This window comes from Sminthopsis crassicaudata, chromosome 2, assembly GCF_048593235.1.
Source record: "Sminthopsis crassicaudata isolate SCR6 chromosome 2, ASM4859323v1, whole genome shotgun sequence".
Taxonomy (NCBI): domain Eukaryota; kingdom Metazoa; phylum Chordata; class Mammalia; order Dasyuromorphia; family Dasyuridae; genus Sminthopsis; species Sminthopsis crassicaudata.
In genome coordinates, this window is record NC_133618.1 from 592,915,451 (window position 1) to 592,921,473 (window position 6,023).

Here is a 6,023-nt window from a genome sequence, read left to right on the forward strand (position 1 = left end):
TTTGGAGCTTCTTCTTTGTGTTTCTTCTCTTTCTTTCCCTCCTTCCCTCCATCTTTCCTTCTTCCTTCCCTCTCTCCTTCCTTCCTTCCCTCTTCATTCCCTTCTTCCCTCCTTCCTTCTTTCCTGCTTTCTTTTCTTCCTGTCTGCCTTCTTTCTTCCTTCCTTCCTTCCCTCTTTCCCTACTTTCTTCCCTCCCTTCTTCCCTCCCTCTCTCTTTCCCTCCCTTCTTCCCTCCCTCTCTCCTTCCCTCCCTTCTTTCCTCCCTCTCTCTCTCCCTCCCTCCCTCCTTCACTCCCTCTCTCTCTTCCTTTCTCTCTTCTTTTCTCCCTCCCTTCTTTTCTCCCCTCTCTCCTCTTTCCTCTCTTCCTTCCTTTTCAATCAGTAATTGGGGTTAAATGACTTGCCCACAGGCACACAGCTATTATGTGACTGAAGCCACATCTGAAGTCAGGTCTTCCCGCCTTCAGGAAACAATGGTTTGTCCACTGTGCTAGCCAACTGCCCCTTCCTTTTGCAGCATTCTGTGACTTATATGAGAAGACCTTGATGTTTTAATCACCCTGCCATACATAGGAGAAAATGGACGACTAACAACACAAAAACAGCCAGTGGCAGAACTAGGACTAAATCTAGGTACTCTAATTTCCAGTTCAGTTTAACATAAATTCTTGAAAGTAGATCTTATGTTCTCCATTATTGAAAAGACTTAATAGCTGTCAAGGAAGGTAATCTATTTTAATCTCTAAATTTACCCCCTTTTTCAATTTCATTCAGAAACTGAAAAGTTGGAACACCCCAATAACAGGATAAACTAAGTGGTTATGGATATCTTCCATAGCTATAGCTTTAGCAATTTGTGTATTGAAAACAAGCTCAGAGGCGGATAGAGGTCAGGATGTCATGGATTCAAATCTTGCTTCTAGTATCTCCTGTTTAACCAAAAGCTAGACAAGGTAAATTCTCTTCGTCTCAATTTCCTCATCTGTAAAATGGAAGTAATAGTATCTAAATTATTATGAAGAAGATGATGGCACAGTGAATAGGGCACTGCAGTCTCAGGAAAATCTGAATTCAACTTTCACCTCAGACTTTAACTAGCTGTGTGACCCTTAAATCACTTACACCAAGCCACTTAACCTCTGCTTGCCTCAGTTTCCTCAATGATAAAATGGAGGTAATAGTAGCATCTACATCTCCAGAGTTGTTGAGGATCAAATGAGATAATATTTATCCTCAGCACCATCACAATGCCTGGCACATTGTAGGTGCTACATAAATGCTTATTCCCTCCTTCCTTCCCTACAACACCTCCCATACAATCTTTTCTGAGGATCAAATGTTATCAATGTATGTAAAATGCTTTGCAAATTCTAAAGTGCTATAAATAGCAGTTAATTAAATAATCCCTATCATTCTGTTCCATTTGAATGTCCCATTATGCCATGAAGTTCTGCTTCTTCAAAATCTCTTGTTTTTTAGTTTTGTCAATGATACTATTATCCTCTGAATTTATCAATTGGTCAATCCTTTAACCACCCAAGCCTGAAATGTCAATCATCATCTTTGAGTCTTCTTTTGTTTCCTGCTTCCAATCATTTATTCCCATCATTCCTCTTTATTTTCACTGTATTCAATCCTACTCAGACCATTCTTATCTCTCAATTCCTTTCCCCTGCCCCATCCAATGCTATACAAGTTAATCTTCCTAAAATGACTCTGATTCATGGTATTCCAACAACTCAAAATGTTCCCATGGCTTTCCATCATCTAGAAAACAAAGCCCAAATTCTTTATCCTGTCATTCAATAGCCTCTATAGCCTAGCCCAAATTTATCTTGACTGTTTTATCTCCTACTTTTCTCTTGCCATATGCCTTGAGCAATGACTTGGAATAATTATCATTTCCTGAACATGACCCCATAGTTTTCTTTACTCCTAGTCGTTGTTTATGCAATTATTTCTACCTGAAATGCCATTCACTATGATTTTCATCTACTACTCCATTTTCAAGGCCCACACTAAATGCCAAGTCTTTGATAAAGCCATCCCCTATCCTTTCCCTTCCCTAAATTCCCTCAATAATTTGACAATTCCAACAAATGTTTATATATGAATGTTGTTCTTTGTGTATATGTCTTAACTCCCTCCTGGTCTGCATCTACCTTCAATACAAGAAAAGGTTTAATCATGTTTATACCTTTCTAACACAAAGCCTTTGTGTGTACTAAGTGCTTAATAAATGCTTGTTGCATAGGTTCAGAAGCCTAAATAATATTAGCGACAATGAGAACAGAGAGAAAAGGATCTATATGAAAATCATTGTAGAAGAAAGAATAAAAGAACCAAATCCCCTACACAAACACAAATTGGGTTTTTTGATTTATGAACCTTAAATACTAGACAGTGATTGTTAAATAAAATAAAAGTACTTTAAACCATTAAAATGCTATATAATGGTCAAACAATTGTAGCTCAGTACTAAAAAGATAAATTCTAATATAATAGAAGTGATATAAGTGGTGATAGTAGTGGTGGCAGGAGTAATAATAGTATTTTTTATTGAAGCTTTTTATTTTCAAAACATATGCAAGGATAATTGTTCACCATTAATCCCTGCAAAACCTTGTGTTCCAATTTCCCTCTTCTTCCCTTCACTCCTTGGCCTAGATGGCAAGTAATCCAAAATATGTTTAACACTATATGTAACTCCAGTATAGACATATGTATTTATACAATATCTTGCTGTACAAGAAGAATCAGGTCAAAAAGGAAAAATTGAGAAAGAAAATAAAATTCAAGCAAACAACAACAAAAAGAATAAAAATGATATATTTTGACCCACACTCAGTACACCCCCAGTCCTCTCTCTGGGTGTAGATGGCTCTCATCATCCCAAGACCATTGGAACTGGTATCAATTATTTCATTGTTGAAAAGAGCCACGTCCATCAGAATTAATCATCATATGATCTTGTTGCCATGCACGATGATTTCCTTGTTCTGCTCTCTTCACTTAACATCAGTTCATGTAACTCTCTCCAGGACTCTCTGTATTCATCGTGTTGGTCATTTCTTACCCAACAATAACATTCATATGCCATAACTTACTCAGCCTTCCTCCAGCTGATGGGCAACCGCTCAGGTTCCAGTTCCTTGCCACATAGCAGTAGTGTTGTAGCAGCAGTGATGGTGGTGATATACTGGTGGTATCAATAGTAGCCAGAGTAATAATTAGCTTTGCTCCTTGCATGAGATTTCCTTTCTATGCTAGATAAAATAACCATTGCACTTCTTCCCTAACTCCAGATCACTATTCTTATGAACCAGGTGTCATAGTAGCTGCCCTTCCATGGTGACTGTGAGCAATGGCTCCTTTTATGTCTTCTCAGGGGATAATCATGGACAGTTCCACGGGGCACAGGATGAACTCTGAGTTTTCATGGTTCCCCTTGACTGGGGCATATTGTCCTAGGAAATCATAATGTTTTTTCCTCCAACACCTCTTCTTCAAACCCCTTATAAAACACTTGGTTAAGGCAGAATTCTGCTCAGTGGATACTCAATCATAAGGAAGATTGGAAGGTAATGACCCTTACAAGGCAATTGCAGGAGGAAAGACTGAATAAAGTCCTCCAAAGACTAGAAATCTTTGCAAATGTGTTTACATACAGATATATCATTAAAAGAGGGTCTCATCTGATTGATAGAATCCCCCTATACATGGTAAATACATTTTATTTTGCTTGTATCAGAATCCTGATAATAAGTTTCCCACGATTAACGCTGTTCTTTACTCTGACTATTGAGCTTAGAAGTTTGAGAAACTAGAATTCTTGTGGGTAGGAAAGGAGGAGAAATTAATACACAAACGGTATTAATTTCTCCCCTCTCAAAAGTAATATTCCCTTGGTTTACATTTTTGAGATAAGGCCTATGTGATGAGTGCTTGTTTTTGTGATAATTGTATTGGTTTCCCCAGCAGAACCATGACCCTTTCTGGGAACACTCCAGCCTTACACTATTACTCAAGGATAAGCAAGATGCACCTTCACCTTCATCAGAAGCACTCCATGTTGACTCAAACACTTTCCATCTCATTCAGGAAGTCATACATATGAAGCATGGTTAACTTTATATGTTTTCAGACTAGTTTTCTTTTTTAGCCACCAACTTCAATTGTAAAAAAAAAAAAAAAAAAAAAAAAAAAATATTCCCTTCTTTCTTCAGTTCATTGCTCCCTGATGTCACTCCACATTTTCTTCCATATCTATAACCTGGCTAATCACTTTCTGTCCTATTGCCCATACAGCAAGTGTGGAAGATTTCTGCTCCTACTTTTCAGAAAAATAAGTGACTTTCTCTTCATTGAGCCCCAGACTAATGAAATCTGCTCCGACCTGCTCAGCAGTCATATTCTTCTTCAAGGCAACATTAGGCCCTAGGAGAAGGTTTTTCATGTTGTTCCTTTGGGACCCAAGGCTGATCTGATTGGTGGCAGCAAAATCAGACCATTTAGCCAAGAATGTGTCCATGTCCTTAGATTTAACCAAGAGGCAGAAAAATCACCGAGCTTAGCACTGCAACCTGCTCCCACTGAGCTGGCTCAAGTTGGTTGGGACAGGGTCCAGTGGAGGCACCTCATCCCTACATGCTTGCCTCCTTCAGCATCTGACTCATAGCTTTTTAGAAAGAGACCTGTGCTGTTTTCCTCATTGCAGAATCTTCTGCCAAATAATTCCTTCTAATCATAGATGTCCTTCAGAGTTCTTTTGGGCCTTCTTGTCTCCCTCTATCCTGCTTCATTTGGTGATTTTATCCACTCTCATGGACTTATCTATCTTTATGCAGACAATTCCCAAAGCTATCTTATCTGTCCTAATCTCTCTACTCCCCTCCAATCTCACATCTCCAATTGTCTTTTAACATCTTGAACTGGGGATGTCTAGTAGACAAATTAAACTAATAATACAAAATTAAACACATTATTTTTCTACCTAAACCCTTGTCCACTTCTACCTTCTCTATGCCTGTAGCGACCACTCCATCCTCCCAGACCCTCAGGCCCTCATTCCTGATGTCATCCTTGGCTCCTCAATATCTCTCATTCCACCCCACCTCCATATTCTGTCACCAGGCCTGTTGCTTTCACCCCTGCAACATTTCTCAAATACACCCTTTTTCTTCTCTGCATTCTAGTGCAGACTTCAATTACCTTGGGTCTGGATTACTGCAGTAGCTTGCAGGTGAATCTTCCTGTCTCAAATCTCTCCCTACCCCAATCTACTACCCTTTATTCAGCTAAGAAAGTAATTTTCCTAAAGAACAGATCTGATTATGTCACTCCCCTACTCCATTACTCAGTGGCTCTCTATTGCTTCCAGAAACATTCAAAGCTTTCTATAACCTAGACTTCTACCTTTGCAGTCCTCTTAGGCTTACTACCTGACAAATCCTTTCTGATCCAGTGATACTGGTCTCCTGGATGCTCCATGAACCAGACACTTCATCTCCCATCTTTGGCATTTTCTATGGTTGTCTCCCATGCCTGAGATACTCTTCCTCCTGAAGTACCAAACTAAAATTCCACTTTCTACAGGAAGCCTTCTTCAATTCCTCTTAATTCCAACGCCTTTCTTCTGTTATCTCCTATTTAGCCTGTATAAATATTTTATTTGTAAATAAAAATATTAATCCTACTTTCTTTGTGTATATTTGTTGTTCCCCCTTAGATGATAAGCTACTTGAGAAGCCTTTGCATCTTTTTGTATCCCCAGCACTTAGCATAGTATCTGGGACCTAGCAGACAGTTAAATGTTTGCTTGAATTGATAAAAGGAAACCATGGAGCTGATTTTCAGATAAGAGACTCCTTATTCTACAAGACTTCATATCTAATAATTCCATCTATAACAACACAAATTTTCCCATTTTTCTTTTAATTGATATTGTCCCCAGAAAGGACTAAAACCAATTAATTATTTGCTGTTCTTTTGTATTTTTACCAACACTAGGCCAAATTTACATT

At 38.6% G+C, this 6,023-nt stretch overlaps 1 pseudogene; it reads right to left on the reverse strand.

The window, feature by feature from the left end:
• Positions 1 to 4,056: 4,056 nt before the first annotated feature.
• On the reverse strand, positions 4,057 to 4,543 carry LOC141553747 (COMM domain-containing protein 7 pseudogene; annotated as a pseudogene).
• Positions 4,544 to 6,023: the final 1,480 nt, after the last annotated feature.